The sequence below is a fragment of the Hyperolius riggenbachi genome, chromosome 10 (assembly GCF_040937935.1).
Source record: "Hyperolius riggenbachi isolate aHypRig1 chromosome 10, aHypRig1.pri, whole genome shotgun sequence".
NCBI lineage: Eukaryota > Metazoa > Chordata > Amphibia > Anura > Hyperoliidae > Hyperolius > Hyperolius riggenbachi.
This window is the reverse complement of record NC_090655.1, coordinates 296102467-296115422: the sequence shown is the minus strand read 5'-3', so window position 1 is coordinate 296115422 and position 12956 is coordinate 296102467. Positions and strand designations below refer to the sequence as shown.

Here is a 12956-nt window from a genome sequence, read left to right as displayed (position 1 = left end):
ATTAGTTCCTGAATATATTTCTGTAGAATGTCCCTCTTTTCCTGACTTCTTGGCAGATGTGTCATTCTGAAAATGTTGGGGGGTTCTCTCAAGAATCTCCAACGATGTCCGACTTTTATCGTTTGAGTAATCCATTGACTTTGCATCGCCTCTGTCCAGATATTCGCGAAGTTTTTCAATTTTCCCCCCACCGGTAGTATCTGAACGACCATCAAAAAGACTTCTGATGGTTTGGTGGTTGTGCTGTTTTCCTTTGTTTATTTAGCTTAGCCAACGCTGACTGAGAACTTTGCCAACTTCTCCTGAAGTCTCTGCCAGGTCGAGAAGGTCCACTTGGCCTGAATCTGGACTGGTATGAATTTCTTCGATAATTAATTCTCCTAGGTTTATGATCTTGTGGAATTAGGCCGGAATTTCCTCCTGTCACCCTGCGAATAGCCGTGTCCATCTCTTCTCCGAAAAGATTCTTGCCGTCATACGGAATTCTACACCAATCTTGCTTTGATGTTGCGTCCGCTGACCAGCCTTTCAACCATAAAGCCCTCTTAGCGATGACCGAATGTAGCATTGATCCTGCTGCACATCGAAGAATGTCGACTGCTGCCTCTCCCATAAAATCGGCCGTTAGTTTAATGTCGTCCAACGCAGCAATAATTGTTTCTCTGTCTGTATCGGCTTTTAAGGCTTCCTCGATATTATCAATCCAGGCCCTAAGAGCCTCGGCTACTGCCATCAACGCTATTGCTGGCTTACATGCGCCCCCGGATGATATATACGCCTTCTTGCATTCTGCATCAATCTTCCTATCAAGAGGATCTTTGAAGGAGGCAGCATCCTCTCTGGGCAGTGTGACATGTTTTGCAAGGCCAACAACAGAAGCGTCTACTTTGGGGGGATTCTCTAGGGCAGATAATCTACCCTCTTCCATAGGATATAACTTGTTTAATCTATTAGAAATAACCATCTTTTTCTCCGTCTTCTTCCACTCTTCTGTGATGACCTCATGTATTGTATCAATAAGAGGAAACGCCTTAACCGTCTTTTTTAAGTGGGGATAATATTCCTTTTGGGCGGATGTGGCAGGATCCTGAGCGTCATCCTCCTGCCATTGCATGGCCTCACACACTGACTGTACATAGGGCTGTACTAGATTAAAATTAAACCCTACATCCGGCTGATCTGCCTCCTCCACAAATTGAGAGGTACTATGCTGTGCCGCCGGAGGTTCTGCTTGTGGAGGGGCAGGAGCTGGTAATGATGCAATATAGTCATTCATAGACTCCTGTACTGCCTCTTTTATCATCAAGCCAATGTCTTTAGGTTGTTCTGTACCCGCCGACATGGATCTAAAGCAGGAGTAACACACCAGTTTTCCTGGCATTACTTCGCTCCCACAGGCCCAACACTTCTTCCTTGATGAGTGTCTGTGGTATGATCTCTCTCTACTAGAAGATCTACTATGACGACGTCTTCTGCGTGAGGATCTTCTCCTTGAGCGAGATCTGCTCCTGGAATTCCTCCTTTTCCGACTTCATGAGCGTGATGCAGAGCGGTCTCGAGGCTTTACGCCTAATTGGCATCTGTGGCTCCGCTGATCTGCAAAGCAGAACAACATGTCAGCTCACCTCCCTTTTTCCCTAAAAAAAAAAAAAACAGAACACTTACCTAATAGCATAGTGTCTTACCCATTGCTCTGTCCCTGGTCAATTGGCAACTCCTGTTCCACACCAACAGCCTCTGCTGTAGAGAAAACACAATACCAGCACTTCTTAGTATACTTCTGAGCAGAAGGTCTAATAATCCACCGATTGTTTCCATTCATACCCTCTGACATCTTCTCAAAGCTTGGGGGCTATCCGCAGTGCAGCCTGCTAACATTCAGCGTCTCTCCGACTGACAGCCAGCGCTAGACGCTGCGCAGCCCACTTAAATCCTCCTCCCCATCAGCCTGAACCAATCGGCTGCTAGGGAAGGCGGCGCCGGCAGTCACCAATGCCTCCTCTAGACGTCACAGAGGAAAACACGCCTGACCAATCCAATCCCTATACGGAAGCGCCGGAAGTTCTATAGTGGTGGAATGCACGCTGACACGCACGCCCACCCGACATACAGGAACAGGCTACCGAGGTAGCGTTTAGCTACACGAGCAGGCAGGGACGGATCAAGACCAAGTTGCGCCTGGGGCAAGGTCAGGTTTTGGCGCCTAAAGGTCAGGTTTTGGCGCCTAAACTGCCATTCAGTTTGCCGCCTTTTTAAGAATTCAACAAACTGCGCCTGGGGCAAGATACCCGCTTGCCCCCCCTAGATCCGTCCCTGCGAGCAGGCCTAAGTAATGGAGGATTTACCTCACTGGGAGCCAGATATCCGTGACCAGCAGTGGATCTTTCCAGATATGGGAGCCATTTAGACTCAAATCGGAGCATCATACAGGAGGGGTAACCTGCATGGAGGGTAAGAACACCAGCTATACATATTTTTAGTACTTAGCTTGCACGAATGGTCCCAGAGTAGGTGATAGTGATGGGTCGTTCGCGAACGAGCCGGCTCTTTGCTGTGAACGACAAGAGCCGGTTCTTAGTTTTAAAAGAGCCGATGCCTCAGCCGCCCCACACAGCTCTGCTTTGCTGTGTGATAAAGGGCGCTGAGGCATGCTGGGAGATGTAGTCCTACTCTTTCAGCTTGTAGGAGTGTACGGGGCGGATGTATGGGGGAGCAGAGCACTAGCAGGAGGGATTGCCTCAGTCAGATAAGCAGTCATGGAGACGGGGGCGGGGCTTTTACTCCGACTCTGAGTGGTGTTTAGTGACATTTAATGAAGAGCCGATTCAGAACCGTAAGAGCCGGCTCTTTAATGGGAGCCGATTCAGAAGAGCCGATTCTCTAAAAAGAGCCGGAATTCCCATCACTAGTAGGTGATGACGAGGACAAAAGACTACTGGGGGGGAGTACCTGGGAGAAATTTATACATGTATGGTCCTATAGGGGTTAGGTGGGCGGGACTTAACCCATCCGTGCTGACATGCACACGTATGGAAATATATATACACACATATATATATAGAAAAAAGACGTAGGGTTGCAGCACACAGCTCTTTTTTTATTTGAAGCAAAAACCATAAGGTACAAGCAAAGGTACAAGCAAACAGTTTCGGTCGTCCCCGACCTTTCTCAATGCCAACACAAAAAGAAGTGAATCAAATCAATATATACCTGACAGGCAGGAAGTGACATGCTAATGTGGGACAACGCCCAATAACAAGGAGGTAACATATGTTAAATATGGGATCATGCCCAGTATAGAGCAAACAGTGTTAAATTTCACACTTAGCTTCAAATTAATCAAGTCCAATCCAGCATCAGTGTCCCATCGTTCCTGATCCAATATAGTCGCATCATATAATCTGAAATTTACAGAAACAGATGGAGGTCAAAATCTTTGTTAAGACCCTCAGGGTGTAAACATTTCAATTTATGTATCCACATAACCTCCCTTTTCCTTAGGAGGAGAACTCTGTCCCCCCCACGTCTCGGTTTGGGTTGATGGTCAATGACCATAAACTTTAACTCAGTGTCTCTGTGACCTGCATTGCGCCAATGTTTGGCTACTGGCAGCTCAGAGGTCTTGCTCCGCAAAATATATATATATTTTTTTTTAAAGGACTTAAGAGGCCACAAGTATGAAAAAAGTTAAATACCATTTCAAAATCCAGATCCATGGAGGACGCCATCTGCGCCCTCCTGTTCATTCCGCCATTGGCACCCGCAGTAATACCGGCCCCGGTCGGGTCCTGACCCCTCCAAACGGGTCGGGTTCTCATTCCCCCCTCAATATGGCCGCCACAGATTGCCGCGGCTGCGCAGTCCACATAGATGCGATTGCGGCTGCGCAGCTCTAGGTTCTCCTCCCGATGCGTCCAATGTATGCACGCATATTGATGACGCGGCGGGAGGAGGACCTAGAGCTGCGCAGGTGCAATCGCGTCTGTGCGGACTGCGCAGTCGCGGCAATCTGTGGTGGCCATATTGAGGAGGGAATGAGAACCCGACCTGTTCAGAGGGGTCGGGAGTCGGGACCCGACCGGGGCCGGTATTACTGCGGGAGCAATGGGGGAATGAACGGGAGGGCGCGGATGGCGTCCTCCATGGATCTGGATTATGAAAAGGTATTTAACTTTTTTCACATTTGTGGCCTAGGAAGTCTGTTAAATATTGTTTCCTGCTATCTTTATAACATATCCTGCAAATTTGGTGTTGCTAGGATGTAAGGGGCCTCTGCTATTAACTGCTAAAGTTGGCGGGTGATGATAACCAACCAGAATTATAGGGGTGCAAAAGTGCTGAATACTGCCCTGTTTCACTTTCCAAAATCTCACATCTTTTCAAAGGGCAATTGCTCAGCAGTGGCAAATTTTCTAGCATTGTAGGGACCCTTAAGGGGGAACATGACTGGTGAGTTTCGGGCCCCTAGGCCGAAGAGGTCATAGCCTAGGGTCACAAAAACCTGTTTATTTGGGCTATTTCAATGGTAGTGATGCTGACGTACATAAATCTCAGCTATGGCCGTTAGCAACGTCTGAATTGCAGGTAGAAGACATATTGTTAGACTTGGATTCCAAAGATGGGGTCCCTACATCTCTGCAAACCAGAGTTACAGGGGTCCAAAATTGGTAAAATCCCCCATAGGCTTTAATTGGGCCTCCTATTTACAGTTCCAAAATCTCACATCTTTTCAAAGGGCAATGGCTCAGCAGTGGCAAATTTTCTAGCATTGTAGGGACCCTTAGGGAGAACATGACTGGTGAGTTTCGGGCCCCTAGGCTGAAGAGGTCATAGCCTAGGGTCACAAAAACCTGTCCCTGCGTGTGCTGTCTCTGTGTAGCTGGGTCCCTGCTTTTTGCTACTGCGCAGCATGTGTGTAGCATGGACCCAGCCTTACAGAGACAGAAGGACGGGACCAGGAAGCCAGGTGGGCGTGTGAGCGGGCAGCGCGGTGTAAATCGGGTGTGTGCGCCGGGTGCACGTGCGTGTGCAGTCCATGTGGCTGCGAGAAACACAGACCCTACAGCCCGTTTTTAAACGGGATTGGGTCTGCTAGTATATATATTATATATATATATATATATATATATATATATATATATATATATATATATATATATATATCTCAAAATAGGGGAGAACTCCATTAAGTAAAGTGTGAATTCCTCCTGCAGCTGTGTGAGAATGAAATAATGCAGCTACATTTAGGTGATAAACTGCTCCTAATTCCCGCCTCCTTTTTTCCTCGGTGAATTGCATTTCTGTGCGCACTTACCGATTCCATACCGCATTTCTACCGCACATTTACCAAACATTTACCGACCAGGTGGTAAACTTGTGTGATACTTTTCTGTGAATTCTGCTTTTGCATTAGCGACCTGACATTATTGCGGAACGTGCGGTAATACGGTCAGTAACACTCTGCGGATTGAAGCTCCACTCTCACCGTAGTGGAGACAGCAAACCCTGTCACAGCTTCTGCCTCTATTGTCTATTGTTTACCTTCCCCCTCCTCTGATAGGCTGGTCCAAGTCATGTGACATCTCCTGCTCAGCACTAGAGGGAAACCTCAGCCTACATCACACCATAAAAGTGTCTACAGAAGCCCTGACTACAATTCCCATCATTTCTGGAGCTGTGATGTCACTGCTTCCTGTGTCTCCCTAAATGGTGTCCCTCTGCTGATCTACTGAGAGGTAAAGACACTGTTGTGTGCATGTTAGAAATGATGTGACATTGTTACTAGTATACAGGCTAGGAACTATCAGGTGCAGATATTATATGGCAGCATAATGCTACTACTATGGGTATAATAATAATGTATCATGGGCTGATTACCTATATTAATAACACTACTATGGTACCTGTGATCACCTGTAATATGTGTGTCAGTCTCTGTGTAATATGGCAGTAGCTGTACAGCCTGTATATACAGAATACAGTGCTGGTATATAGAGAATAATAGTAATGTATGGTGGGCTGATAATAACACTACTATGGTACCTGTGATCACCTGTAATATGTGTGTCAGTCTCTGTGTAATATGGCAGTAGCTGTACAGCCTGTATATACAGAATACAGTGCTGGTATATAGAGAATAATAGTAATGTATGGTGGGCTGATAATAACACTACTATGGTACCTGTGATCACCTGTAATATGTGTGTCAGTCTCTGTGTAATATGGCAGTAGCTGTACAGCCTGTATATACAGAATACAGGGCTGGTATATAGAGAATAATAGTAATGTATGGTGGGCTGATAATAACACTACTATGGTACCTGTGATCACCTGTAATATGTGTGTCAGTCTCTGTGTAATATGGCAGTAGCTGTACAGGCTGTATATACAGAATACAGGGCTGGTATATAGAGAATAATAGTAATGTATGGGGGGCTGATAATAACACTACTATGTGATCACCTGTAATATGTGTGTCAGTCTCTGTGTAATATGGCAGTAGTTGTACAGCCTGTATATACAGAATACAGGGCTGGTATAGAGAATAATAGTAATGTATGGTGGGCTGATAATAACACTACTATGGTACCTGTGATCACCTGTAATATGTGTGTCAGTCTCTGTGTAATATGGCAGTAGCTGTACAGCCTGTATATACAGAATACAGGGCTGGTATAGGGAATAATAGTAATGTATGGGGGGCTGATAATAACACTACTATGGTACCTGTGATCACCTGTAATATGTGTGTCAGTCTCTGTGTAATATAGCAGTAGCTGTACAGCCTGTATATACAGAATACAGGGCTGGTATAGAGAATAATAGTAATGTATGGAGGGCTGATAATAACACTACTATGGTACCTGTGATCTCCTGTAATATGTGTGTCAGTCTCTGTGTAATATGGCAGTAGCTGTACAGCCTGTATATACAGAATACAGGGCTGGTATATAGAGAATAATAGTAATGTATGGAGGGCTGATAATAACACTACTATGGTACCTGTGATCTCCTGTAATATGTGTGTCAGTCTCTGTGTAATATGGCAGTAGCTGTACAGTGTATATACAGAATACAGGGCTGGTATATAGAGAATAGTAGTAATGTATGGTGGGCTGATAATAACACTACTATGGTACCTGTGATCACCTGTAATATGTGTGTCAGTCTCTGTGTAATATGGCAGTAGGTGTACAGCCTGTATATACAGAATACAGGGCTGGTATATAGAGAATAATAGTAATGTATGGTGGGCTGATAATAACACTACTATGGTACCTGTGATCACCTGTAATATGTGTGTCAGTCTCTGTGTAATATGGCAGTAGCTGTACAGCCTGTATATACAGAATACAGGGCTGGTATATAGAATAATAGTAATGTATGGTGGGCTGATAATAACACTACTATGGTACCTGTGATCACCTGTAATATGTGTGTCAGTCTCTGTGTAATATGGCAGTAGCTGTACAGCCTGTATATACAGAATACAGGGCTGGTATATAGAGAATAATAGTAATGTATGGTGGGCTGATAATAACACTACTATGGTACCTGTGATCACCTGTAATATGTGTGTCAGTCTCTGTGTAATATGGCAGTAGCTGTACAGCCTGTATATACAGAATACAGGGCTGGTATATAGAGAATAATAGTAATGTATGGTGGGCTGATAATAACACTACTATGGTACCTGTGATCACCTGTAATATGTGTGTCAGTCTCTGTGTAATATGGCAGTAGTTGTACAGCCTGTATATACAGAATACAGGGCTGGTATATAGGGAATAATAGTAATGTATGGTGGGCTGATAATAACACTACTATGGTACCTGTGATCACCTGTAATATGTGTGTCAGTCTCTGTGTAATATGGCAGTAGCTGTACAGTGTATATACAGAATACAGGGCTGGTATATAGAGAATAATAGTAATGTATGGAGGGCTGATAATAACACTACTATGGTACCTGTGATCTCCTGTAATATGTGTGACAGTCTCTGTGTAATATGGCAGTAGCTGTACAGCCTGTATATACAGAATACAGGGCTGGTATATAGAGAATAATAGTAATGTATGGTGGGCTGATAATAACACTACTATGGTGCCTGTGATCACCTGTAATATGTGTGACAGTCTCTGTGTAATATGGCAGTAGCTGTACAGTGTATATACAGAATACAGGGCTGGTATATAGAGAATAATAGTAATGTATGGAGGGCTGATAATAACACTACTATGGTACCTGTGATCACCTGTAATATGTGTGTCAGTCTCTGTGTAATATGGCAGTAGCTGTACAGCCTGTATATACAGAATACAGGGCTGGTATATAGAGAATAATAGTAATGTATGGTGGGCTGATAATAACACTACTATGGTACCTGTGATCTCCTGTAATATGTGTGACAGTCTCTGTGTAATATGGCAGTAGTTGTACAGCCTGTATATACAGAATACAGGGCTGGTATATAGAGAATAATTGTAATGTATGGTGGGCTGATAATAACACTACTATGGTGCCTGTGATCACCTGTAATATGTGTGACAGTCTCTGTGTAATATGGCAGTAGTTGTACAGCCTGTATATACAGAATACAGGGCTGGTATATAGAGAATAATAGTAATGTATGGAGGGCTGATAATAACACTACTATGGTACCTGTGATCACCTGTAATATGTGTGTCATTCTCTGTGTAATATGGCAGTAGCTGTACAGCCTGTATATACAGAATACAGGGCTGGTATATAGAATAATAGTAATGTATGGTGGGCTGATAATAACACTACTATGGTACCTGTGATCACCTGTAATATGTGTGTCAGTCTCTGTGTAATATGGCAGTAGCTGTACAGCCTGTATATACAGAATACAGGGCTGGTATATAGAGGATAATAGTAATGTATGGTGGGCTGATAATAACACTACTATGGTACCTGTGATCACCTGTAATATGTGTGTCAGTCTCTGTGTAATATGGCAGTAGTTGTACAGCCTGTATATACAGAATACAGGGCTGGTATATAGAGAATAATAGTAATGTATGGTGGGCTGATAATAACACTACTATGGTACCTGTGATCTCCTGTAATATGTGTGTCAGTCTCTGTGTAATATGGCAGTAGGTGTACAGCCTGTATATACAGAATACAGGGCTGGTATATAGAGAATAATAGTAATGTATGGAGGGCTGATAACACTACTATGGTGCCTGTGATCTCCTGTAATATGTGTGACAGTCTCTGTGTAATATGGCAGTAGTTGTACAGCCTGTATATACAGAATACAGTGCTGGTATATAGAGAATAATAGTAATGTATGGTGGGCTGATAATAACACTACTATGGTACCTGTGATCTCCTGTAATATGTGTGTCAGTCTCTGTGTAATATGGCAGTAGTTGTACAGCCTGTATATACAGAATACAGGGCTGGTATAGAGAATAATAGTAATGTATGGAGGGCTGATAATAACACTACTATGGTACCTGTGATCACCTGTAATATGTGTGTCAGTCTCTGTGTAATATGGCAGTAGCTGTACAGCCTGTATATACAGAATACAGTGCTGGTATATAGAGAATAATAGTAATGTATGGAGGGCTGATAATAACACTACTATGGTACCTGTGATCACCTGTAATATGTGTGACAGTCTCTGTGTAATATGGCAGTAGCTGTACAGCCTGTATATACAGAATACAGGGCTGGTATATAGAGAATAATAGTAATGTATGGAGGGCTGATAATAACACTACTATGGTACCTGTGATCACCTGTAATATGTGTGTCAGTCTCTGTGTAATATGGCAGTAGCTGTACAGTGTATATACAGAATACAGGGCTGGTATATAGAGAATAATAGTAATGTATGGTGGGCTGATAATAACACTACTATGGTACCTGTGATCACCTGTAATATGTGTGTCAGTCTCTGTGTAATATGGCAGTAGCTGTACAGCCTGTATATACAGAATACAGTGCTGGTATATAGAGAATAATAGTAATGTATGGAGGGCTGATAATAACACTACTATGGTACCTGTGATCACCTGTAATATGTGTGACAGTCTCTGTGTAATATGCCAGTAGTTGTACAGCCTGTATATACAGAATACAGGGCTGGTATATAGAGAATAATAGTAATGTATGGAGGGCTGATAATAACACTACTATGGTACCTGTGATCTCCTGTAATATGTGTGACAGTCTCTGTGTAATATGGCAGTAGTTGTACAGCCTGTATATACAGAATACAGGGCTGGTGTATAGAGAATAATAGTAATGTATGGGGGGCTGATAATAACACTACTATGGTACCTGTGATCACCTGTAATATGTGTGTCAGTCTCTGTGTAATATGGCAGTAGCTGTACAGCCTGTATATACAGAATACAGTGCTGGTATATAGAGAATAATAGTAATGTATGGAGGGCTGATAATAACACTACTATGGTACCTGTGATCACCTGTAATATGTGTGTCAGTCTCTGTGTAATATGGCAGTAGTTGTACAGCCTGTATATACAGAATACAGGGCTGGTGTATAGAGAATAATAGTAATGTATGGAGGGCTGATAATAACACTACTATGGTACCTGTGATCTCCTGTAATATGTGTGTCAGTCTCTGTGTAATATGGCAGTAGCTGTACAGCCTGTATATACAGAATACAGGGCTGGTGTATAGAGAATAATAGTAATGTATGGAGGGCTGATAATAACACTACTATGGTGCCTGTGATCTCCTGTAATATGTGTGACAGTCTCTGTGTAATATGGCAGTAGCTGTACAGCCTGTATATACAGAATACAGGGCTGGTATAGAGAGAATAATAGTAATGTATGGTGGGCTGATAATAACACTACTATGGTACCTGTGATCACCTGTAATATGTGTGACAGTCTCTGTGTAATATGGCAGTAGTTGTACAGCCTGTATATACAGAATACAGGGCTGGTATAGAGAATAATAGTAATGTATGGTGGGCTGATAATAACACTACTATGGTACCTGTGATCTCCTGTAATATGTGTGACAGTCTCTGTGTAATATGGCAGTAGCTGTACAGCCTGTATATACAGAATACAGTGCTGGTATATAGAGAATAATAGTAATGTATGGAGGGCTGATAATAACACTACTATGGTACCTGTGATCACCTGTAATATGTGTGTCAGTCTCTGTGTAATATGGCAGTAGTTGTACAGCCTGTATATACAGAATACAGGGCTGGTGTATAGAGAATAATAGTAATGTATGGTGGGCTGATAATAACACTACTATGGTACCTGTGATCACCTGTAATATGTGTGTCAGTCTCTGTGTAATATGGCAGTAGCTGTACAGCCTGTATATACAGAATACAGTGCTGGTATATAGAGAATAATAGTAATGTATGGTGGGCTGATAATAACACTACTATGGTACCTGTGATCACCTGTAATATGTGTGTCAGTCTCTGTGTAATATGGCAGTAGCTGTACAGCCTGTATATACAGAATACAGTGCTGGTATATAGAGAATAATAGTAATGTATGGTGGGCTGATAATAACACTACTATGGTACCTGTGATCTCCTGTAATATGTGTGTCAGTCTCTGTGTAATATAGCAGTAGTTGTACAGCCTGTATATACAGAATACAGGGCTGGTATATAGAGAATAATAGTAATGTATGGTGGGCTGATAATAACACTACTATGGTACCTGTGATCTCCTGTAATATGTGTGTCAGTCTCTGTGTAAAATAGCAGTAGCTGTACAGCCTGTATATACAGAATACAGGGCTGGTATATAGAGAATAATAGTAATGTATGGAGGGCTGATAATAACACTACTATGGTACCTGTGATCACCTGTAATATGTGTGACAGTCTCTGTGTAATATGGCAGTAGCTGTACAGCCTGTATATACAGAATACAGGGCTGGTATAGAGAATAATAGTAATGTATGGAGGGCTGATAATAACACTACTATGGTACCTGTGATCACCTGTAATATGTGTGTCAGTCTCTGTGTAATATGGCAGTAGTTGTACAGCCTGTATATACAGAATACAGGGCTGGTATAGAGAATAATAGTAATGTATGGAGGGCTGATAATAACACTACTATGGTGCCTGTGATCACCTGTAATATGTGTGTCAGTCTCTGTGTAATATGGCAGTAGCTGTACAGCCTGTATATACAGAATACAGTGCTGGTATATAGAGAATAATAGTAATGTATGGTGGGCTGATAATAACACTACTATGGTACCTGTGATCTCCTGTAATATGTGTGTCAGTCTCTGTGTAATATGGCAGTAGCTGTACAGCCTGTATATACAGAATACAGGGCTGGTATATAGAGAATAATAGTAATGTATGGAGGGCTGATAACACTACTATGGTGCCTGTGATCTCCTGTAATATGTGTGTCAGTCTCTGTGTAATATGGCAGTAGCTGTACAGCCTGTATATACAGAATACAGTGCTGGTATATAGAGAATAATAGTAATGTATGGAGGGCTGATAATAACACTACTATGGTACCTGTGATCACCTGTAATATGTGTGTCAGTCTCTGTGTAATATGGCAGTAGCTGTACAGCCTGTATATACAGAATACAGGGCTGGTATATAGAGAATAATAGTAATGTATGGTGGGCTGATAATAACACTACTATGGTACCTGTGATCACCTGTAATATGTGTGACAGTCTCTGTGTAATATGGCAGTAGTTGTACAGCCTGTATATACAGAATACAGGGCTGGTATATAGAGAATAATAGTAATGTATGGAGGGCTGATAATAACACTACTATGGTACCTGTGATCACCTGTAATATGTGTGTCAGTCTCTGTGTAATATGGCAGTAGCTGTACAGCCTGTATATACAGAATACAGTGCTGGTATATAGAGAATAATAGTAATGTATGGTGAGCTGATAATAACACTACTATGGTGCCTG

At 42.6% G+C, this 12956-nt stretch overlaps 1 protein-coding gene across 1 annotated transcript in view; it reads left to right on the top strand.

Moving 5' to 3' along the window:
- Positions 1–5698: 5698 nt before the first annotated feature.
- Positions 5699–12956, top strand: part of LOC137535630 (oocyte zinc finger protein XlCOF7.1-like) — a 63412-nt gene continuing 56154 nt past the window's right edge. Inside the window, exon 1 of the mRNA XM_068257488.1 lies at positions 5699–5735. The gene's annotated coding sequence lies outside the window, so the exon portion shown is untranslated. The remainder of the gene's footprint in view (positions 5736–12956) is intronic.